The sequence below is a fragment of the Marmota flaviventris genome, chromosome 7, assembly GCF_047511675.1.
Source record: "Marmota flaviventris isolate mMarFla1 chromosome 7, mMarFla1.hap1, whole genome shotgun sequence".
Lineage (NCBI taxonomy): Eukaryota > Metazoa > Chordata > Mammalia > Rodentia > Sciuridae > Marmota > Marmota flaviventris.
The window spans coordinates 54,248,024-54,274,389 of record NC_092504.1 but is presented as its reverse complement, the minus strand read 5'-3'; the positions used below and the strand labels follow the sequence as shown (position 1 = coordinate 54,274,389).

General features: G+C 32.5%; 1 pseudogene; it reads left to right on the top strand.

Annotated features, from left to right (window-relative positions):
* Positions 1-4,079: 4,079 nt before the first annotated feature.
* Positions 4,080-25,331, top strand: LOC114083540 (UDP-glucuronosyltransferase 2B17-like; annotated as a pseudogene).
* The last annotated feature ends 1,035 nt before the right edge of the window (positions 25,332-26,366 follow it).

Below are 26,366 nucleotides of genomic sequence, written 5' to 3'. Positions count from 1 at the left end.
GCCACATTAGATATAACTCCTCACTTAATAGGAAATTGTTTTCCAATAGATAAACCCTGTATTCTCTAACACAGTGCTAGAGAACAGATACTTTATAAATTGGTTTACAAAAGAGAGAAATGTGTTCACAGTCAAATGTACAAATAGAAATGTTAAAATACTATAATAAGTATTAAGGTTTTTTACATATCTTTCCAAGTATTATGTAAGATATATGGGGACGGAAAATGTCTGTTTTCCTAGCTTATATAGAAGATGTTTTTCAGTTATTTAACTAAATATCTGTTCCCCCACAATATTGCCAAACTCAACATTCATTTTTTTCATTCATGAATTTTACCTATTTTTCACTTCAAATTCCAGGCTTTTATGTCTCTGAGCATAAAAATATTATTTATCTTATCAAAATGAATTTCTTTAGTGCCTTCCACCAAGTATCTAGCCCATCGCTCTAAAGCTTCCTTGAGGAACATGAATCTCAAAAACAAAATGGATTCTCAGAAAATGTACATTGCATATATAATAAATATCTAATGATTCCTACCACCAGTACCTAAAAAAATTCCTCTTAGTTTATAATTATGAAGTAATTCTGTCAATATAAAGCAGAATATTCCTTATGAATGAACACAGATCCTAATGTATTTTAATTCAATATCACACTTTAAGACATATGTAGAAAACAAGTGTTCTATGTGTATTATTATTTAATCTTCAAAAGATTATCTTTGTCTCCATTCTTAATAAAAGCAACATAAATAATGAGATATTGTTTAGAATAAACCCAATATTATCTGTAATGGAACTAATTTAAACTATTGTCACCTTTTACTAGATACAAGACCTGAACTAAGACTTGTGTAAATTCTGTATAATCTAATTCTATTCTTTTTTGGGGGGTACCAGGGATTGAAATTAGGAGCACCAAACCACTGAGACACATCCCCAGGCCTACTTTTTTTGTATTTTACTTAGAGACAAATTCTCACTAAGTTGCTTAGGCTTACCAGTACCAAGGCTGGCTTTGAACTTGAGACCTTCCAGGCATGGGCCAATGAGACCCGCTTCTAGTTCTATTGTTGAAGGATTTTGTTGTTCACTTAAAGAGAAAGTGGCAGTGGCAGTTTGTGTGTGTGTGTGTGGAGGGATGTGGGTAGAGAGTAGGAAGAAAATGAAGATAAGGAATAAGATCAAGAATAATGCAATATCAATAATAAGTATTACCAGCTATTGTTATTAATTCATAGAAACATTTGAATTGGCATCAACAGTTGTGAGCTTTTCTTCTAAATTGTATAAAAAGAAATTATTCCCCCAAATATCTTGTTTTTCTGTTAGATTCTTAGATAACTTCTGAATACATTAAAGAAGAGACATTTGTCAAAATTCATCAATAATCTTCAAAATAAATATAGTCATTGGTTTAATGAGATATTCATAATAATATAGTAAAAAATGATCAAGGTGTACAGAATACTATCTTTGGCAGTTATGTATAAAATGAACACTGGATATAATGTGATTATCTTATATTGCTGAATTACTTAAAACGTTCATCTGCATAAAGCTTCATTACAAAAGATTTTATTCAAGAAGGTATAGTTTGCCTAAGTCAGCCTCACTATGAGTTTAGCTAGAAACTGAGGAAAAAGAAGAAATATGGTAGATTAGATGAAAGAGTAGAAAGTCAATCTTATTTCATTTTTTATACTTTTCCACAACTTTCTGAATTTTCTCAAATTGAGCTTGTACTATTTTCATAAGGATATAACAAAATGAGGACAATACATGTTTGTAATTAGTTCACCAACTGAGGTTGTATTACTCTATCTTTTTTGTATAATATCATCTATTGCATGGATAGCTTTGGACCACAAACCTGTGAGACAAAGATTGAACATAAATTAATGCTGCTATATTTTACTGGAATCACACAGAATACCTTGATGCCCCATGAGAGTCACAGAAATAACACAATGGTCTCCCTACAGAAAATAATTATACTTTTAAAGAATGCTCTGGGCAATGTACAGTCTACATGGTCAATATTTAGAAATTTTTTAGCTTGTTTATCTCTTCTCTAAAAATTGTTTTAAATATAAGCTCTCTATATTAGAAAATCTACATTTTATGTTCAAAAGTTGCTCATTATTATACAGTGAGAAAAGAACAGTTCATGCATATAAAATGCAATGAAGAAAAGAAAAGCAAATATATGGTTTTAAAAACACAAGTAGTGAAACTTTGTCTCCTCCACATCTTCTTCCTTTTGTGGGGAGAAGAGTTTATAGTTTGAATATTGAATGTGCCCCAAAGGATTGGTCCCTGGTTCAAGCACCACTGGGAGGTGACAGAATTTTTAGATTGTCAGGCCCAGTTGAAGAAAGTTAGTTCATTTGGCATATGCCCTTGAAAAGAATATTGGGATATAAGCCCCTTCTCTTCCTCTATGTCTCTTTTTTAATTCCTAGCCAGTTTCTCTGCCATACTTTCCTACCGTGATGTACCCCCTCAAAATCAGCCCAAAGCAATGGTGCCAACAGACTGTGAAATGTCCCAAACTGTGAACCAAAATAATTTTTACTACCTTATCAATTCATTATCTCAAGAATTTTATTAGAATAACAATGCAAAGTTGACTAACACACAACAGAGATTAAATTGAACGATATGGGATTGCTGTTATGTTAGATAATAATTTAGCAATTGATATGTATTGATGATCTCAAACAAGAATAATTTTCAAAGAATCTCAAGAAAATATGTCTTTACCAGGAGCTTTCTAAAAGGTTAAGAGATTTGATCAAAAGGCTGACCAGATCTACACTGGAGAAATGCTGGCTGAACCTCTTTGACTGTGGTATAAGTGCTCCCTGTGGGACACAGAAAGGTGAGAAGAAACACCACTCACCCCCAGTTAAATAGAGCACATTCTATCAAAGTATCAACTGGATATCAGGGCAAAAGTTGCCACATAGAAATAATAACCTAAGAAATACGATAATTTAAATGTGTAGCTATACATGTATACTCCTAGATTCTAAACAGGACCCTTGGAACAGTTTCATTGAAATTCTAAACAATAGCACCATAATCATAAAAATCTTAACCTTATTGAAGGAGTGATTTAAGGGGTGGTGATTGGAAAACTTCAACCAATTTTAAGATAAGCTATATAGGAATACAGAGATGAGCGAAATTGAAAGGTGAGTTAAGTTCCTAGGTATTTTATTTTTTTTTTAATTTTTTTAGTTGTATATGGGCATGATGACTTTATTTTATTTATTTATTTTCATGTGGTGCTGAAGATCGAACCCATTGCTTCACACATGACAGGGAAGTGCTCCAAACTGAGCCACAACTCCTGCCCCAGTTCCTATGTATTGTCTGCTTCCAAGAACATAAAAAAAAAAATAACAATAGATTAGATTAGAATGTTTTACACTACTGTTAAAAAATATTAACAATTATTCTTAAAAATTATAAGGTAAACTTGATTCAAGTATCTGCATCACTGAAATCATATTTTCAGTAGGGGAGTGCTGTGATTTGAACATTGCTTGTCACCACCCATGTTTGTGTTGAGGTTTGGTTTTACAATATTGAGAGGAGTAATTATTTTAGTCAACTTTTTCATCACTGTGACCAAAATACCTAAGAACAACTTAGAGGAGAAAAAGTTTATTTGGGGCTTAAGTTTTCAGAGGTCTCAGTCCATTGATGGCTAACTCCATTGCTCTGGACCTAAGGTGAAGTAGCACATCCTGAGGGAAGTCCCAGCAAAGAAAAGCCACTCAGCTCATGTCAGTATCTGGAGGAGAGAGGGAGAGAGAGAAAGAAACAGAGAGAGGCACCACAGGACAAATGAACCCTTCTAGGGCATACAAACTTTTATAACCTTGAGGTACTCTACCTTGTGTTTGTTCTCCTAAGTTCCACATGATCAGCCTGTACAATTGGACTTTGAAGTGAAGGAGTTATACTTTAACTTTGGATTGATTTATCTTGAGATATATAAGTCTGAGAAATTGAAGAAAAGAAGAGCTGCTAATGTAAAAGAAGCATTGCATTGCGCCAATATGTCTGTGAACAGGAACTCAGTCCTTCTGCTGATACAACTGATGTGTTACTTTAGCTCTGGAAGCTGTGGAAAAGTGCTGGTTTGGCCCACAGAATACAGCCATTGGATCAACATAAAGACAATCCTGGATGAACTTCTCCAGAGAGGTCATGAAGTGACTGTTCTGACATCCACAGCTTCCATTCTTATTAATCCCAACACAACATCGGCTATTCATTTTGAGGTTTACCCTGCACCTTCAAGTGAACAACATTTGGAAGAACTTTTCTCCAAATGGATCCATGAATGGATTTATGATATTCCAAAAGATGACTTTTGGTAATTTTATTCATTACTACAAAAAATTTTAAAGGAATATTCTGATACAATTGAACAACTCTGCAGAAATGTAGTTTTAAACAAGAAACTTATGATGAAACTACATGAATCAAAGTTTGATGTTGTTCTTGCAGATGCAGGTGGTCCCTGTGGTGAGCTGCTGGCTGAGCTACTTAAAGTACCATTTGTATACACCCTCCACTTTACTATTGGCTATACATTTGAAAAATACAGTGGTGGACTTACATTCCCTCCTTCCTACATGCCCATTATTATGTCTGAATTAAGTGCTCAAATGACATTCATGGATCATATTAAAAACACAATGTATATGCTTTATTTTGATTTTTGGATCCAATCACTTGATGTGAAGAAATGGAATCAGTTTTACAGTGAAGTTCTAGGTAAGATGTTTCTTTAATTAGTACTGTGAAACCCTAAATTTCCTGTGACTTTGAAGCTGAGCTTGCATGAATATAAAATCAGAAGAATTTTCTTTTCTATAAGTGAAAGGGTGGAATGAAAATATAAGATGAACAAGTAGTCTCACCAATCAAAAAGGACCCTTATATTATAGGGCCAGTTAGAAAACAGTGCCAATTACTTATTCAAAATGCTTCAGGAAATAATAACCTGTAAATTGAATCATGGAAGATTGCTCTGAGCAATTACATATGCATTTTACTATTCTTTTCATCTTTAAGGACAATCATTATTAATCTCACTAAATGTTTTAATGATGATAGGCATGTATATTAATAACATACACATGTATTTATTAATAAATAGCACAACCATATATATGTATCATGGAGGAAATTGTTTACTTTTGAATAGCTTTGTTTCCTCAGTTAGAAATTTAAAAAAAATATTTATTTGCATTGCTGTGAAGATTACTTCACACTTAACAGTGTCTCTATCTCAGACACAGAAAGTTATAAATTGTGATACCTTATATTTCATATTCCTTTGATAAAAACAAACTAATCATGTGTTAAGGCCTAAAACCTTGGTGTAGAGTAAAACCACACCTTATTAGTCTATATTTTTAAACTGCATATACCATTTAAGACAATATGAACTAAATTAAGCATGAGAACCAATGTCTATTTTAATATTTTTGTAAACCTTCTGGCTTTTACTTTCAAAAACAAATATTTTTACAAATTTAATACTATTAATCTCTTAATATGAGGCAAATGCAGTAGAGATCACTAGGAATTCAGGCATAATAACTAAATCATTACAATTCACTTGAAGAATCAAGGATCAAGGGAATGGTTTGCTCAATTGTAAAAATTAGACTGACTACTCCTAGAAAATATATGTCTACAGTTATGGGAGCACTGATTGTTAATGGATCTCACAAAAATTCTAAAAATTTAGGTTACTTTTGTAGTTTTAGAGAGAAAATAAAATAAAATGCATGTTTACTTCTATGGAGGCTTAGGTTAATAATTTAATTGTGATTGTAAATATATTAATGGAACACTAGAAAGTACCCACACAACTAGTTTATGTACATATTAACATACGTTAAATGTATCAAATATAGTATGCAAACATGTGCTTTAAAAAGCATACCAATTATAGTTTGCAAACACACGAACACACACATACACAAGTGCATTTGAACACCTTACCTACACACATCCCACTCATTTCAAGGCAATATATCAAGCATTCAAGGTACATGTCTCTCATTTTCTTTTCTTCTCTTTTCTCCATTCAGGGAGACCCATACAATATATGAGACAATGGGGAAAGCTGATTTTTGGCTCATTCGAACCTATTGGGATTTAGAATTTCCTCGTCCATACTTACCAAATTTTGACTTTGTTGGAGGACTCCACTGTAAACCTGCGAAACCTCTCCCTAAGGTGAATCTTCTTCTGTTTGTTTTGTTCTGTTTGATTAGCATTTTGGGTAGAAATGACTCTGCATTCTTAATTCAGAGTGTTTAACTCAGGGATATGAAAAGCAAGATGAAGAGTTCTGCCAATTATAGACCCAGGCATTTCTATGCCATCACATGTAATGGCATTTCATATTGTCACAGAAGAAAGTAGGATATCGGGCATCCTTGAGAATAATCAGGAAAATTAAGGCCTTCATTATGTAATATATAAAAATAATATATACATAAAATAATAAGACTTAAGAATTAATCATTTATTCTAATAAATACAAACAATATTTATTAAGTGACTGTCATATACCAGAGATAAGTGCTGGATATAAAGAGTTATAAAGTTGACACAGTTTCTGCATCAACCAGACCTTATATTCCATCTGGGTACAGAGACTGTAACAAGTAATAAATTTTTGTGTGTTATCATAAGGAAATTATACAATACTAATGAAACCTCTAGAGAAGATCATAAAAAAAATCCTAAAAACCTTGATAACTGAGGTGAATTCTAAAGAATCCATAGAATAGGAAAAGGGGTTGGGGGAGAGAGGAAGACACAAAAAGAAAAGCACATACAATAAGTAGTAAGGAAAACTCCCAAGAATTTCAATAGTAGTTCAGCAGGAGAAGGCTCAGCAAAGAGGAGATGATGCTAGAGAGGTAAGTGAAAGCCACATAGTTAGTAGTTATTAAAAATATCTGTGAAGTATATTGGGTAGCCAATGAAAAGAGTTAAGCATAAGAGAAATGTGAATAAAGTTTCTGTTTTGAAAAATCTAAAAATGCAGTCACCAAGTTGGATTTTAGAAGGAAAGACAATGCAGAGGAACCACTCAGGAAGTTGTTGCAAGACTGCAGATAACAAATGATGTAAACATGGATGAGGTTGTTCTTATATGTGACTATGCTTATTTATCTATTAATAATCAAACTTCATTTTGTGTTGCCTGGAAAAATTAGATAATACTGATACACAATGTCCTTGGTACAAACATAGGATCCATAGCAATATTTGCTATTGTAATTATTCCTTTTATGTTTCTATAAAACTATGTTTCCTTCTGAAAAACTGAACTTTGTTATCTACTTTTTAAGACCCTAAGTATACCAAAAAGGCACGATTAATACTTAGAAATAGTAATATTTGGGCATTTTTACATTTAATTCATTTTAGCATACCATAAACACTGCTGTGTACATGAATTTGGATTATATTCAATTTGAGACATAGAAAGTCACAATATGGCTGAAACAAACTACCATAGATTTTCTCTTGTAAATGTAGACCACTCAGGTATAATATGATAGCTCTGTTACCAATAATATTAATTAGGTAATATGTGCCAGGCACAGTGGATACAATTTCATATATAACAGAAACTAGATTTCTGAAAAATCAACACTGTATTTTCAACCAAAGACCTAGAGAACAAATATTCCATCAATTTGCTTAAAGGTAAATGCATGAGTTTTGGCAATCAAATAAGAAAGTAGAATTGCTGAAATTATATTTTAAGTGTTCAAGCTCTTTACAACCTTATAGCTTAAAAGGAATTGCTTTTCTCAGTGATATAAATGTGTGGCCTTTACTTGTCTTCACTCCAGCCTTTGAACAACTCACCTGAGAACTCAGACTACTACATCCTAGACCATGCTAGGGATGTTTAGCTTGAGAGAGCTTTCTGCCATATGCCAATCTTAGAGGACACCTCAGGAAAACTCCCTTGGAAAACTCAGGTCTCAACATCACAGCTTCCTGACAGAATGAACAAAGAAAATGTATTTTGCAAACATAATGATGACCTAAGTTTTCTTGTCATTTATTTCTGAGCACAGCCCTTTAGTTTATAATTACAAATTCATTCTGTCAGCAAATAGGATAATATTTCATAGGAGGAAACAAGAGAGTCTAAAACATTTTTAATAAATACCATGCTTAGAAGCAAACATTACTTGCCATATTGCTATGTGATCTCTAAAGAGTGGCTTTTTCCCTACCCGTTAAAGGCACCAACACATTGAGATCTTACTCAAACCTCATTTTCAATAGAATTATTTTGTTGTTTGTGATAAGTTCCGTACAATACAAACAGAAAACCAAATTTAGTGAAAATTCTGACTAAAAACTGAGATAGAGTTATTGAATGTTTTAAACCATTAACCTCTGACCTTGAGAGATTACCCCATTCACAGTAGGAGAAAGAGACCTCGTCAATAAAAGGGGAAAGACGCAGAGAAAGGAGGAGGACGATGAGAAGGTAGATAGCAGTGTGATCATGATAAGGAATAATAGTAGCAGGTGTTATTTAATAGAATAAACAAGATTAGAATACAGGCCAATATTAGAAACACTGTCTTCTTGATCTTCATTATATAAAGTAATGCTCCCTCAAATTACTTGCTTTTCCATTAATAATTAGATTCTCAGACAATTTTTGTATTGTTTAAATACAGAAATTTGTCAAAATGACAAAGATCCAAATATATCAGTACTCTTAACAATGCAAATAGCCTTGGGTTTCACAGTATACCAATTGTAATTATACAAACAAAAAATCAAATGAATGTAATCTGTGTTCATGGCAGTTACTTATAGAATACATATTGGAAAAAATGTCTTATATTAATTAATTAACACATTAAGCGATGTCATACATTAAGTAATGATCTTAAAACTTATTCTGGTACGTACCACATGATCACAATCACTTTATTTACTTATATATTTATTTTTATCTATCTTTTGGTACTATGGATTGAACTCATGTGCACTCAACTACTGAGGCATATCCCCACCCCTATTTTACATTTTATTGAGAGACAGGATCTCACTGAGTTGATTAGTGCTTTGCTGTTGCTGAGGCTGGCTTTGAACTTGAGATCCTCCTGTCTTAATCTCCTGACCTGCTGGGATTACAGGCGTGTACCAACTTGCCCTGTACAATTACTTTAAAAATAAATGCTTAACACATTAAGTCACAATACAAGGTTAGTTGGAGACTAAAAGGCAAAATACTGATTATAATAATATTAATATTTTAGTGAGAAGAAAAGATTTATAAAAGAATTTTAATCTTCCATTTACATTATATATGTGCATGTATCTATTCATGTACTTACATGAACAGCAAAAAAAGACCACAATGAAAAAATTCAAATTTTGAACCAAAAATATCTCTAAATGAACCAAAGATCATTTTGGCAAATCTTCTTAAACATTACATACTTTTTTCATGCTCTTCCAAATTTTCGAATGATTTATTTTTCCTTTAAAAATAATGTTGCAGAAAGATGGTGACCTGTGTATGTCAGGGATTAATTGGTTTTAAAAAAGGGTACGTTTATTAAACAGTAGTAGTGAGAAAATCTTTGTACAACACGAGATGAAGAACATTTTGAGCAGGGAGAAAATATATTGAATATACTGCTGTACATGTTGCTCTAATTTCTGGAATCACAAAATAACTGGATGTGTCACAAGTTCCTAGGAGTAGTACAATGTCCACTATATGTGAATGAGCTACTCAACAAGTTGACCTGTTCTATAAAAGGTCGAGAGGAAGTCCCACTGTGGTACAAGAGCTCCCATGGTTCATAATGATGTAAAAATAAGGGTTCTTTATAGCCCCTGATACACATTTCATTCAATAGAACTTCATTATCATTAGAAAATTTCAGGGCAAAAGATGAGACATATAAATAACCCAAAGATATGATTACTCAAGTACTTGTATCATTCCAATGAAGTGAAAATGCTGACTATGTATCAGTATAGTTCTGGACATGTAGAGGATTGTTAGGATCCTTAGAATTATGTAAAAGAAAGTCCAAACCATAATATTAATCTTCTGAATGCTAGTGTTTTTTAATCTCCAGTTTTTATGAGCTATTATAGAGGAAAACTTGGGAAACTCTCACAAATTATAAAGTAAGGAATGAAATGCTATAGAGATAGGAAACATAAAAATGTACAAAAATCCTATGCACAGGTAACTTTACTTCTGGGCTCACAACAACCGAAACAAGTACTAATAATTCCAAACTAAAAAATCATCCTGATAACCTGCCTGGAATACAATCAAGTGAAGTACTATAACAATAAGAATTCATAACCAAGTACTAGCTATAGTGTTTAACAAAAAATTAACATTACTAATGAATAAAATTATGAATTAAGAGTCTACATATAATAATTTCTAACATCATCTCTGGAATTACTATTTAATGGCTCTATGTCATTTCTTACACACACACACACACACACACACACACACACTTATTTCCACAAGTAAGCCTAATGAAGCCGTCTATGTCATAACACATATCTCTTTCCAAAGAAAGTGAGTGACTGGGTCAATTTAAAAGTATCCATAACTCCCAAATTATAATAATACATTCTTTTCTCTGCTTAGTTTATATACCAATAATTTCTCAGCTTTTCCTACATTTTTATTGGTTCATTTGGTTGTTCATAATGATGAGATTTGATGTTACATATTCATACATGCACACAGTATAACAGAATAATTTGGCCAATAAAACTTCCCAGGAATTTCCCTTCCCTTCCCACCCCCCTCCCATTGGTCTCTTTCTCCACTGATCTCCCTTTGATTTACATGAGATCCACCCTCATTTTTTTCCATTTTTCCTCTCTACCTTTCAAATAGGAGAGAAAATATACAACCCATGACTTTCTGAGTTTGACTTATTTCATGTAAGAGACTCTAATTCCATTCATTTTTTGAAAAATGACATAATTTTATTTGTTATTTTGGCTGAATAAAACTCCATTGTGTATATATACCACATTTTCTGTATTCATTCATTCATTGACAGACACCTAGGATGGTTCCATAGTTTGTGTATTATGAATTGTTTTGCTATAAAATGGGTATGCATGTATCATTGTTATAAGATGACTTTAAATCTTTAGGGTAAATACTGAGAAATGGTATACTGGATGATATGATATTTACATGCTTACTCTTTTGAAAACTATCCATACTGATTCCATCGTGGTTATACTCATTTACAATTCCTCCAATAGTGTAAAAAAATTTTCTGCATATCCTCTCCAGCATTTATTATTCTTTTTATTCTCAATGACTACTATTCTGACTGGTGAGGATAAAATCTCAGTGTAGTTTTCATTTCCCTTGTTTCTAATGATGTTGATCATTTTTTGTTTCTATATTTTGTTGCCTATTTATATTTATTCTTCTGAGAAGCATCTTTTTAATTCATTTTCTCTTTGATTATTTGGGTTGTTTGATTTTTTTTGGTTTAAAGTTTTTGTAATTCTTTATATATACTAAATATTAATTATTTGCCAGAAGGTGTTTTGCAAAGATTTTCTTCCATTTCATAAGTTATCTCTTCACAATTCTAATTGTTTCCTTTGTTGTTCAGAAGCTTTTTAATTTGATGCCTTCCAATTTATCTACTCTTGGAATTATTTCCTGACCTTTAGGGGTTCTACTTGAGAAAGTCATTGCCTGTGCATACATGCTGGAGTGTTGACTATACATTTTCTCCTAGGAGTTGTATAGTATTGGTTCTAATTTCTAGGTTTTTGATCCATTTTGAGTTGATTTTTGTGCAGGGTAAGAGATAAGAGTATAGTTTCATTTTCATGCAATATTCCCAGCATCATTTATTTAAAAGGCAATCTTTTCTCCAACATATGTTTTTGGCATGTGTGTGGTTTTTCTCTGTGGTTTCTATTCTATATTACTGGTCAATATGTCTGTTTTCATGTCAGTACCACATAGTTTTTGTTACTACAGCTCTGTAGTATAATTTGACATTAGATATTGTGATGCTTCCAGCATTGCTTTTTGGGTTTAGAATTGCTTTGACTATTAAGGGATTTTTATTCTTGCAGATGAATATTAGTATTATCTTTTCTAGTTCTATGAAGAATGTCATTGATATTTTCATGAGGATTACATATATATTATGTATATTGCTTTGGATAGTTGGTGATTTTAATAATATTAATTCTACCTATGCATGAACACGGGGGGGTCTTTTCAACTTATTTTATGTCTTCTATAATTTCAATCTTCAATTTTAGAGGTCTTTTCACTCTGTTGTTTGTTTTATTCCTAGGTATTTGTTGTTGTTGTTGTTGTTGTTGTTTTGTTTTGAGGCTATTGTGAATGAAATAATTCTCTTGATTTTTTTTTCTCTGTAGATTCATTGTTGGTATATAAGAAAGCTTTTGATTTTTGTACATTAATTTTGTACTCAGCTACTTTATCAAATTTGTTTATTAGCAATATCAGTCTTTTGTTGGAGTCATTTGGCACTTCTAGATATAGGATCATATCATCTACAAACTAATAATTTGAATTCTTTCCTTCCTGTTTTCTTTCTCTTATTTATTTATCTTGTTGCTATTTTACTGGTTTTGGAATTGGTTTGCTCTTCTTTTTCAAGGGCCTAGAAATGAAAAAAAATTAGGTTTTATGTGGGATTTTCATGGTTTTATTATACAGGAACTCACAGCTATAAACTTTTATCTTCGAAATTCCTTCATTCTGCCCCAGAGGTTGTATTACTATTCTCATTTGAGTCTAAGAATTTTTAAAATTCTCCCTTAATTTCTTCTATAATCCATTTTTTATACAATAGAGATTGTCCAATCTCCATATGTTCATATAGATTTGTATGGTTCTGTCATGTTGATTTCTAATTTCATCCAATTATGATCTGGTAGAATATAAAAAGTAATACCACTTGTTTTGTATTTGATGAGAGTTGCTTTGTTGCTTTAAATATTCTCTGTTTTGGAGAATGTTTTCTTGAGATGCTGAGAACAAAAGGATATTCAGATGCTGTTGAATGAAATGTTCTATAGATATCCATAAGTTCATTTGACTTATAATATTTTTCAGGTCCAAAGATTTCTTATTGAGTCTGTCTGGATGACCTATCATAAGATGAGAGAATTGTGTTGAAATTACCAAGAATTATTTCATTCAGGTCTATCTGAGGCTTCCATTGGACTAGTGTCTCTTATGTAATTAGTTGGATCCATGTTTATGACTTAAATATTTATAATTGTTATATCTTCTTGTTGGATTATTTATTTTACCAGTATGAAGTGACCAGTTTTGTCTCTTCTGATTAATTTTGGCTTGAAGTCTGTTTGTCAGAAGAGTAGATAATCCTCCTTATTTTCTGATTCCAATTGCATTATGTAATAATTTTTATCTTGTTGCTTTCAGCCTATGGCTGTCTTTACCTGTAAGATGTGTCTCTTATGAACAACATATCATTACATCTTGTTTTATAATCCATTCTTCCAGACTATATATTTTAATTAAAGAATTGAGATGATTTATATTCAATGTCATTACAAAGATATGTTTATTAATTCCTGTCATTGTGATTCATTTATGTTTAATGTGGTCCTATTTCTCATTTGCTTAGCTACTCTTCCCATCCGATTTGTTCATTTGTGAACTTCAGGGTTTGTTTTTTAATTCTTCTATATGGACTCTTTCATTAAATAATTATTATCATCATGGTGGCTTATTTTCTTTAGTATTGTCTGAATATTCAAAGCTGGTCACTTTTTCTTTTATATCTGATGTTCTGTTTTCAGTATTGTCTACTGAAGTTTAAAGATTTTCAACTGACCTTTTATTTGGTTTATTTTATCTTTGACTTTCAAGATTTATGTTTGGTTTTTTTCAATATTTCTATCTTGTTGAATTTTTCATTTATATTCTGTAATGATTTTTTTTTTAAATTCATTCAATTGTTTTTCTGTGTTCTCTTGGAATTCATTGATCATTTTAAAATATGATAATTTCATTGATTTTAGTTTATAATAATTTACTTTTTGAATTGTATACCTGATGTTTTAAAAATTTCAATATCTTTGGCATCAGTTGTTGCTAAATTAGGAACTTTTAAGTGATTTTGTGTTACCTTATTTTTACATAATTCTTATAGTCTTGTGTTGGATTTTATGCATATGTTAGGAGGGATTTGTCTTCCATACTTTAAAAAAAAATAGTTACAGATGGACACAATACTTTTATTTTATTTAGCTAGTTATTTATGTGGTACTGGGGATCAAACCCAGTGCCTCATGTGTGCTAGGCAAGCACTCTACAACTGAGTCACAACCCTAGGCCTCTTCCAATTTTAAGGAATAATCTTTACCTGATTTAAAAAAAAAATTCCAAAGTGTCCTGGAGTGATCTGGATTAAGACTCTTTTATAAGTATGGTGTTCACAACCTTTGAATTAATTCTATTTTATTCTGTGCAGTGGATTCCATAGGTGAAAACCATGAACCCACCCACAGCTGTTTCTATTTGAGGCCTTATCATTAGTTTGAGTTTTTATCTCTATTATTCTCTGTATTAATGTATAGTTAGTTATTGAATGCCATTAATTTTCATGTGGAGCAAGATGAACTGTATTTTGGTTGAATTTATTTCAGCAATGCACTTCTCTACCCTTTGAACCTATAGTGTCACTGTGGATTTCTAGCTACTCACAGAATAAGGGGAAATAAACAATAATAACATTGGATACAAATAATATACAGCATTAAAATAAATACCTGGATTCTATTATGACTTCTAAAATGTAAATTGCTACAAAAAACAGAAAAAGTGGGTCAGCAATTGCCAACAATGAAGCAGTGCATAAATATAAACTAAATCTGACATTAAAACAAGAAACAGGTGTCAACTATGTCATCCAAAGAAGTAATAATTGCAACAACATTATTGGTGGGATCAAGAGTTATATAAACCAATTAGTTTAAAGATGGCAAAAATACAGTCAGTAAGAGGAAATAATGTGGGATAAGAAGATAGGGGAAAAAAGTTTGAAATTTTAAAGTGAAGAGAGAGAATGCAGAAGAGAGAGCAGGTGATAGTTATAAGGATGGAGGAGAAAATAGGAGAAACAAATAAATGGAGAGAGAAATAGAGAATAGGTTTTCGCTATAACCAGTAGAATAATAGAGAGATACAGAAACAAACAATTAAAACAATACAAAACAAAACAAATTTATATACACCAAAAATCCTGACTCTCAAAAGACAATGCAAGAAAAATAGCCACATTTAAAAAATGCTGAAAAAAAGAAAGAAATGTATATGAATATATGTCCATAAACCCATCAGTAATGGAAGAATACACAAACAAACAGAAAGAATAAGAAAAAGTAAAAATATTCTTAATGATAAATGAAGGAATCATTTCCACTGAGGTGGCCAAAATTGTCAGAATGGATGGTTACTGACTATATTCAACTGTTTTTCATTTCATTTCTTCTTTAGCTATGTCCTGAGAATAAAAGCAAAGATTGGATTTTGTTATCCCCTTCCTCGTTTTGTGTTTCTCTCTGAGCTACCACTAGGAATGGCCTAAGACTGAAGGTGTTTGAAATAATTCTCAGCTGCCCTTCTTACCAGTATGACATAGGTTGAAATGGGAAGAAGTGTCAGTTGGAGCTTTGTGTGCACAGACCAGATCTATGCACTCCTGAGGTGGGGTTGCTGCAGTGTTCTATGAGATGGGTTCTGATGGAGGAAACTTAGGTCTAATCAGACCTCAGGGGTTTTATTTGGTATATACTCTGAAGAAATTGGATGGACACACACCTAGGGCCTGGCAGTTGCTTATCTCTGTAGGGAGTCTGAATCTCATAAGCCTCCTAAGAATTCTACTCATTTTACAGAGGAACTGATTTCCATACATTCTGCTGTTCACCTGCACATTTTTCCTAGGCTCAGTCCCTTAGTATTTCGCTAAGTTCCTGTTCAGATTCTCACCCACTTTAGCTGGTCACAACAGCCACCAGCTCAAAAGAAAAGCAAGTTGTAGGCTGGGGATGTGGCTCAAGCAGTAGCACGCTCCCATGCGGCCTGGGTTTGATCCTCAGCACCACATACAAACAAAGATGTGTGTCTGCTGAAAACTAAGAAAAAAAATGTTAAAATTCTCTCTCTCTCTTAAAAAAAAAGAAAAAGAAAAGAAAAGAAAAGCAAGTTGTGCTGCCCCTTTGCTTTTCTGACTTGAATCCCCTGGGGTAAAATCTTATCTATGCCTGTTTCACTCCCATTTAGCTAGGTACACTCTAGGCCACACAGTAGGAATTCTAGCAGTGTTTGCTCAGATCTCCTCTTTCTGGTAACAGACACTGGAGCAAGGCCACCTCAAGATGAATCCACCTCATCTCTCCCCAAGCAGTAAATAAATAGCACTTTTCAATCACAAGTGCTCAGTGGAGCCTCTGGATCAGCTAAGTTCATGTTGCTTCTCTGATCTCAGGTTTTTTCATACCAAATATGTCCACTGTGTTTCTCCATTCATTTTTCATTTCTCTGTGGTAGACAGCACCATTACTACTGCTGTAGATGCTTCCACAAAAAGTTTGGTATCAATGTAGTCTTCTTTGTTTAATGAACCCAAACTTCTTAGTCTCTGAGACACACTCACTGTCCAGTATTGAATTTTAGTGAAATCCTTCTTTCACCCACCTCACTAAGAAGCAGTATTCTCACTGCTTATATTTTGATCCTTGGAGCAACTAGAAAGGCAGCCTTCCTCTAATCTGACATCTTGTATCCCCTCCCTCTTCATCTTTTTTGATGGAGCAAATGTTTTATTCACAGGAAATGGAAGAATTTGTACAGAGTTCTGGAGAAAATGGTATTGTGGTGTTTTCTCTGGGGTCGATGGTTTCTAACATGCCAGAAGAGAAAGCCAATATAATTGCATTTGCCCTTGCACAGATTCCACAAAAGGTAAGAAAAAGTGCCCTCTTAGTGGCCAAATATGTAAAAAGTCTGTTAAACTTTATAAAGGGTTTGCTTAGTGAAGCATCCTTTGTGAAACATAACCTATTGTGATATCTCTAATTCATCTCAAAAATCATGTTTTAAACAGAAATATGTGTGGTTATTCTAAACAGTAGAGAGTGTTTAATTCATGTTAATATTAACATTGTGATCATAAAAAATATATTTTACAGGTCCATTGTGATATTTTAATTGTAAGGGTATCACAGGCATTTACACAGGTACCACATTCTTCCCTGTTACTTCTTCCTTTTCCTTGCAGGATCCCTGAGGGCACTGTATACACAGCAAATGTTATCAGAAAGCTATAAAAAGTTAACTCATAAATGGACATCCACAATAATGCTAAGCAGGTATTGAAGAAGGCTGAATTTTATCATGATTTTAGTTATCCCAGGCAATCCCTTATTCTTTGCCTACCCTCATTTAAGAATAGTATTCTTGCAATGATATTCTACTTCATCTTTGGCCAAGAACAATGGAATCAGCTAAATATGGACTGAATTTCTGAAACTGTAAGCCCAAAATATGTACCCTCCCCATTTAAAAAAAGTATAAATTTATTTAATAAACTGTTCTTGGAGTTTTGAGGAGAAAGGCTACCCAAACCATTGGGCCAAATTCCCACTCAGTCACATGTATTTGTAGAAAAAGAAAAAAACAGCTTGCACTAGTGGACAGGATCCTGACAATGTCTGACAATTAGAGAAAGTGGAGAGAGTAATTCTGCCTTTGAAGTTGACCCTGTTCATTATAAAATGTACCCCAAAAGACTTTGCTTCTAAAACATCAGATTAATACCTTTTAAGAAGAAAGAAGAGAGTATAAGGAAGAGTCAAGCAAAAGAAAGCCTGGCATGGGATGAAATTCAAATTCCCACCTCCATAAAATGCTTTAATACCAAATTTCTAACATAACCACTCTTGTGATCTTTGAGTGTTTTCTATCTGCTTTGCAGTTTCCTATCTGATATAGGCTTCTCCTAATCGCCCAATTATTTTTCCTTCTGTAGACCTAAATTTACTTTGCTGCTCCCATTACATATAGAAGATAAGCACTTAGAAATTATACTCCAGTTCATGAAGATTGCTTTTAATTTCCAGAGTAAGCTCCTTACTTTGTTCCTAAACATAAAAATATCTTGGAGATATACAAGACTACTAACAAGAATTGTACTGCATCATTGAATGATAACACACAGTTTTAAAACATTTAGCAACCTCACAATTTTGAACTTTATTTCAATATCCATGTAATTATTTGTAAGTTGCGAATGGATTCTTCCTTTTAAAACTTAAAGAATTTCCAATTCACCAATATTGATAGAAGTGTGGGTTAAGGTCCATAAGTACCAATAAAAGCTTTCTTATAGGTAGTGTTTAATAAATTGAAGCCTAAAACAAGTTACATGTAATTTTTAGTATTCATTTATTTCTAATAGTAGCTGACTGCATTGGTTTGCTTTTGTGTATAAAAAACAATGCAAACTGAAATAAGCATCTTAAACAATATATGTCCTGTCTAATCTATGTCACTCACAAGAAATAAACATAATGATATTAATTTGGAAAATGAAATCTAGGATAAAATGCATAAAACAAAATAATTATGGAGTTTTAGTTTGTATTTTAGTATTTCTCGTTACTTAAAATTGTACTTATTTCCTTATGTGTTAAATGTTGAACTAGATGATCTCTTAAATTTTTAGAATGCAAACATGCTATAACATTAAACTTTAAATCATAGAATAAGGTACATTCTTTACCAAACAGGTCATCTGGAGATATCAAGGCAAGAAGCCAGATAAATTAGGACCCAACACCCGAATATACAACTGGATCCCCCAAAATGACCTTCTTGATAAGACTCTGAGATAAGTCCTAAAAGCATGAGTACCATCAATCTAGATGCTTACAATTCAACAGGAAACATTTTATTCAATACTTGTTACTTAAAAAAATCAAACACAATGTTCAACTTCATTTTAATTATTTTCCAGGCCTAGGGATGGTTTGAAAAAAAAAAAAAAAACAAAGCAAAAAGCTGCAATTTTAATATACACAGTCATTATATACAGAATCCAAGTTATTTTTATTTCTGGTGCAATTATTGTATGTCTTTCACTTATTCTTTCTTCTCCTCCAGGTGTATTTCAAATACCTTTCAAAATGGCAACCAGGATTTTTTTTTTTTTTTTTATGAACAGTGACTCTTTATTTTCTCTAGAAATTGATGCACAATGTTTATTATGAAGTGCAAACACATTTTGTAATGAAGTGTAGTCTCTCTTTTCTCTGAATTTAGTACCATCACCATCCTATTCCCTGCTGCTTTTGACATGCTACATAGCAAACTTTGCGACTTCAGTTTTTCTTAATGAGATAATACGCTAACATGTCCTTCATGACCTATTTTCCATAAGTGCATGTTGATTCTTTTACTAAAAAAAAATTCTATTTTTTCTACCTATTAATGTTGTATTCAATATTCAAGTCTCAAGTTATGTACCCTCTCTTTCCTGTAGTTTTCAGTTAGCACTCTAGTGGACTTAGGTGCTTGTTCCTCTGTGATATGAAAAAAAATAATTAATGCAGGGTCATGTTTACAATAATTTGTCATCTAAAATACACACTGATCCCTTTAATTTCTTATAATACACATTTCTCATTTTCTTTCTAAGATTTAAATTAATAATTTTTCTGACATTAAATCAATCCTAGGTCATCCAAAACCCAAAGCTTTTATAACTCATGGTGGAACCGATGGCGTCTATGAGGGGATTTACCATGGGATCCCTATGGTGGGCATTCCTTTGTTTGAGGATCAACCTGATAACATTGCTATGTGAAGGCCAAGGGAGCAGCTATTCAATTGGAATACAGAACACTGTAAAATGCAGATCTTCTTAAGGCCTTGAGGATGGTCATTAATGACCCTATGTGAGTACAACAACTTTGACACTGGGTAGTATTCATAGAAGAATTATCTTCTCATCAATGAGTATAAATTTTAGCCCATTTTGAGGAGGGTAATTTTTTAACTAATTAATTTATTTATATATGACAGTGGAATTCATTACAATTCTTATTACACATATAGAGCACAACTTTTTATATCTCTAGTTGTATACATAGTGTATTCACACCAATTCATGTCTTCATACCTGTACTTTGGATAATAATGATCATCACATTCCACCATCGTGAATAATGCCACGCCCCCTCCCTTCCCTTCCAAATATTGCCCTATCTAGAGTTCATCTCTTCTGCCCATGCTCCTGCTCCCTATCCCACAATGAATCAGCCTCCTTATATCAAAGAAAACAAACAGCAATTGGTTTTTTGATTGTCAAACTTCCCTTAGCATTATGTTCTGTAACTCCATCCATTTAACTGCAAATGCCATGATTTTATTCTCTTTTATTGCTGAGTAATATTCCATTGTGTATATATGCCACACTTTTTATCCTTTCATCTATAGAAGGGCATCTAGGTTGGTTCCACAGTATAGATATTGCGAATTGTGCTGCTATAAACATTGATGTGGCTGTGGAGGAGGGTAATTTAAAGAATCTAAAGATTCAATCCATATTAAATCTATTTTCAATCAGTTTGACCATTACTGTTTCAGAGTTGTATACAACTTCAAATATCATAAGAATTTCAAAATTGCATTGATCTTGTAGATTACATAAGAAAATGATTACTGCACCATTTCTATACATACATAAAATATTTGCCATATGTAGCCATTTGCAATGAGGATTTAATTTATAAATATGACAGAATCTACAGAAGAAAAGAATGATAAACTTATAGAGATATGACAGTATCTTGAATAAATACCTAAAATTTCTGCAACCATAAATTATTTTACTCAAAAATTATTTCATCAGTATTAATATTTTCACAGATTTTAATGATGTATAACACACAATATACCATTTATCTCTTTAAAGTGTGAATTAAAATTCAAATTAATTTGATGTTTCCATAGTTATAAAACTCTTAAATAGTATAATTTTTGGAAATTTTATCACATCAAAAGAAATGTGACAATGCATTAAAGTCATTTCTTATTGCCTCCTAGACTAGGCAAACTCCATTTATTTTTTGTCTCTATAGATCATCCTATTCTAAATATTTCACATAAAAAGATAATAAAAATTATTGTCTTTTTCAATGGTTTCTTTCACTAGTGCTGTTAGTTTCATCATGCTTTGCCAAGGGTCAGCCTTTATTGTTTTTTTATTGTTGAATAACATTGTGTGGTTGGAAATATTCAAAGTAATTTATCAATTCATCAGTTTATAAAGGTTTCTGTTTCCAATTTTGATTATTATGAACAATGTGTATAATTTATATGAACATAAGTATTCATGTCTTCTGGTAATTTCTAGTTATAGAACTGTTAGGTCATATGATAATGTTATATGTATTCAGATCTGCCAAAGTATTTTCCAAAGTAGTTGCAAAAATTTTTGCAGCATACAAGCAATATAAGAGAGTTCCAATTTCTCCATATCATTGTTAGCATTTATTATCACCTTTTCTTTTATTGTAGTCATCCTAATGAAAAGGATTGTAGCTCACTGTGGTCTTGACTTGCATTCCATGATAGCTAAAGAGCATTATTTTATGTGCTTTTTGGTCATTCACTTACCTTCATGAGAGAAATGTCAGTTCCAACCCTTTGCTAATTTTTCATCACGTTATTTATGTTTTAATTATTGATTTTAATATTTCTCCATCTATTATGGACATAAGTCTCATCAGATATATGATTTGCAATTATCTTTCTAACATTCCATATGGTTGATTTTTTTTAACTTTGTGATAATCTTAGAAGAACAATAAAACTTTCTTCATGATATTTGATAAAACAAAACTTCAATATTTAAACTTTTCCATACTGCAAAAGGAAATTGTATGGAGTATATAGTTTCTAGGTAGAATTTCTGTCTTCAATTCAACTCTCATTTTCCCAAATGCTAGTATTATTGCTTAAGGAAGGTATCACTTAAAGGACAAGTTCAAAACTACATTTCCAAGAAAAAAATAGTAGCAGAATAAATAATAAAAATACTCTGAGAGAAGTAAAGAAAGAATGGAAAAAGAAACATAAAATAATGTATAAGTGAAAAAAATACAGATTAAAATATCAGACGTAAATATGAATATATCAGTTTTACATTATGTCCTAAAAGACTTTTCATTATCCTAACAATCTCTCCTCCTTCTCCCCTGATCCATTTCTTCTTGTATAATAGTCTTCCTGTTACTTTTATATCACCTACACTGCCAGATTCCACATGTGAGGAGAATCATGCAATATTTTGTATTTCTGATTTTTTACTTATTTCACTTACTACTGAAATGTTTAATTCCTTTTTTTGTTCATTATTGTACATGGTCAGAGTTAGGGATCAAGCTGCAATCTTCTACATATGGCTATCCAGTTTTACCAGAACTATATTTAGAAAAGGCTCTCTTTTCTCCAATGTATTTTTTTGGCAACGTTCTCAAGAAACAGATGGCTACAGCTCTATAGGTTTATTTTCTTGGGCCTTTATTATATTTCATTGGTGTGTGTCTCTTATTATCCCACACTATGTTATTTGTGTTACTATGGCCCTGTAGTCTATTTTAAAATTGGAATTGTGTTAATTCCAGCATTTCTCCTTTTGTTCAGAGTTGCTTTGGATATTTGAGATCTTTTGGGCTTCCATATGAATTTTACAATTTTTATTTTATTTCTGAGAAGAATTTCATTGGTATTTTGATATAGACTTTATTAAATCTATAGATTGGTTTCAGCCAGATGGCTATTTCAACATTATTTTTTCTGCTGGTTCATGACTTTCCATCTTGCAGTATCTTCTTTCTTCAATATTCTATAAATTTCATTGTAGAAAACTTACACTTCCTTTATTACATTTATTCCTAGTGATTTTTCTTTGAAGGTATTATTTTTCTGATTTCTTTCTCACTGAGTTTGCTATTTATATATTTAAAAAGCTATTTTGTTTTGTGTGGCTATTTGTATATTGTTACTTTTCTGAGTTTATATGTCATTATCAGATTTAAGTCTTCTAAAGGATTCTTAAGGATCTTCTAAGTGGCAGAACATATGACCTACAAGTCCTGTATCATTATCCAATTAGTGGGCACATTGGTGTCCTTGCTTCAGCATCCCTGCAAGTTAATTATGATATTTCCTGGTGATCACTTAGGATATGGTGTGTTTTTCTTGTAATATTGGGGCTTATTATAGAAAATGCAATGTATTTTATATTATTAGTAAATACATTTAAAACAACATAAAATAATAGAAGAAATCCCTAGGGCTACTATGCTAAGAAGACCAAGCAAAGTACCTCTGAGGAGTGACTTGATGGCCAAGACCTTAGCCATGAGATATAAGCAAGACTTATGGTGTTGCATGAAAGGATACTCAATGAAAAACCAGATGAGATTAAAAGTATGAAGGTGCCAAGGGGAGAACACATTTGGTGACACTGGAGAACAGGGAGACCACACATGTGCCTAAACCACTAAAAACTAGGAATGAATCTACAATATAATTCACGTATCCCACTTCTCAGTATATATTCAAAACATCTGAAATCAGTATACTATAGGAATTCAAATACATTGATGTTTATAGTAGCACAGTACACTGTAGCCAAGCTATGAAAACAATGTAGGTGCCCTTCAACAGATGAATGGATAAAGAAATTGTAGTGTACACACATAATGCAATATTGGTCCTAAAAGATGAAATTATGTCACTTTTCAGTAGATACATAGAAATGGAGACTATCATGCCAAGTGAAATAAGACAGGCTCAAAAATTCAAAGGTCAAAAGTTTTCTCTTATATGTGCAAGTTAATCCAAAATAACGGGGTGTAAGAAAGGATAAAAAAAGGACAATTTTATAAAAATAGAGGAAAGACCAATAGAGTGATCAAAGAAGATTGAGGAGGAATAAGCAGGAACAGGAAAAGGGAAGAAGAGTGGAAAAAAATCTGGTTAAATTTCATATGTACATTTGTGAATATATCACAGTGAATCCAATATTAATTATATGCAAAAACACTAATTAAAAAAAGTTTACATAAATTTCAAAAAGATCAGTAGAGTAGAGAGAGTGAAGCAAGGGGAGAGAGGGTATGGGAAGAGAGGAGTGCTAGGGGCTAAGTTAGAGCAAATTATATTCCTTGCTTTTGTGATTATGTTAAAATGTGTCCTAACATTACATATAACACAAAAAAAAAATCAATAAAAATAAAATTAAAAAAACACATATGCCTAGACAGAATTAGTGAGGAAATATAATATCAGAAATCATGGCCATTGTCTAACCCATTAGAATCCACTAGTACAAGATAGACTTGGATTTCATTCTACTTATGATGAGAAGTCACATGAAAATTTTGAGCAGAAGAGCTTCATAATTAGATGTGTATATTTTAATAATACCAGTCTGGCTACTGAGTGTAAAATACAGTAGAGGGTAGAAAAGAAGAGGAAAAACAGGAAGCACTGAACACCTGATATGATTCCTCTTTAAAAGCTTCAAGGTGATGTTTTACAAATATATGCCTACTCTCTCTCTTATTGGACTCATAATGGTTCATAACTATTTCTTCTGATGGAAAGAATTTGACTCACCTTCTTGAAATTCCCTGGACACTTTTGAAATATTTATACATCAGAACATAAGTTAAAATCAGACAATATATGGTGACAAAAGAAAAAACAAATCATATGCAGGGCAGGTCTCTGACAATTATTTTAAAACATCTATATGGCACTTGTGAAAAACTTTCATTGACTTCATGTGTTTAGACAGATTAACTTACTTTCAATGTTGATCCTTTTATGTTTCACCTTTAGATATAAAGAGAATGCTATGAAGTTATCAAGAATTCAGCATGATCAGCCAGTGAAGCCTCTGGACCGAGCTGTCTTCTGGATTGAGTTTGTCATGCGCCACAAAGGAGCTAAACACCTCCAGGTGGCTGCCCATGACCTCTCCTGGTTCCAATACTACTCTTTGGATGTGATTGGGTTCCTGCTGGCCTGTGTGGCAACTGTGATGTTCATTATCACTAAATGCTGTCTGTTTTGTTGCCAGATGTTTTCTAAAACTGGAAAGAAGGAAAAAAGTAATTTTATCTAGGCATGGCTCCTCCCATTGCTCCCATTAGAGGAGGTTATATGGCCAGGTTCCTACCTATCCTAACAACTTTTCACAAATCACTTTGTCAAGTCAAATTTTATCTTCATGAAATTCACTCCCTGTGTAAGAGACAGAAATATTTCAGTTCAAGGAAAACGTTATTTGAGAAAATAAAATTAAACCATATGCGTTTATATTGCCATTTGATTTTGTTTTGTAGCTTTCACCTCTTTGAAGACAGAGTTCACCAATTAGAGTGTTGTGATTTGCCTTTCCATTGGTTTCCAGGAAACTGGAAGTGATGCTTACCTTTCATTGTACATTCAGCCCCAGCATCCGTCTTTTTTGAAAGAATAAGGAAACAAAGTCATTTGTCAGTGGCTTTAGAAATGTAGTGATGCCTACCTGCTTTCTCTTATCAAATAGAAGTATGTGGGAAATATTTGGTTTCATGAACTCATTCCCTTTTGCTCTTTGCCCTTTAAAAATGTTCACCTAGATGTCTTCATTTTCATTCCTTCTTTGGGTGGATATATAAAATACAAATTTTTTGATTTTTGATTGAACAGACCAGAAGGGTCTGACTCTAACAAAGAAATAGCCTGAGTTTGCTTTAGTTATACTAGTGCAGACAAAAGGGTTCAGTAGGTGTAAGATTTCTGTGTAGCAGGAGATCCTCTGGTAAACAGGTTGTTTTTCATTTAGTAGGTCATGGCCATCTCTGCCCAATTCTGGGGAGCTGTTGTTTGATTAAGACTCTGAGCTAAGGCAGAGAACCAGCATGATTAGGGGTTTGGGAATTTCACACAGGAGTTCCCAGAAAAGCAGATTCCCAGCCTTATGTTGGCTCAAACAAACCTGTAATTCATATACGGCTTCCAAAAATATTACAAAATTATGAAGTCATAGTGTTAACAGAGCTGGGAACTTCTGAGACACTGAGGCAATGCGAAGATTCCCTTCAAACCCCGAGTCTTGTGATCAGTTCAGAATTATTTCAGACATGTCACTCAACGTAACAGGAATGAGTTTACT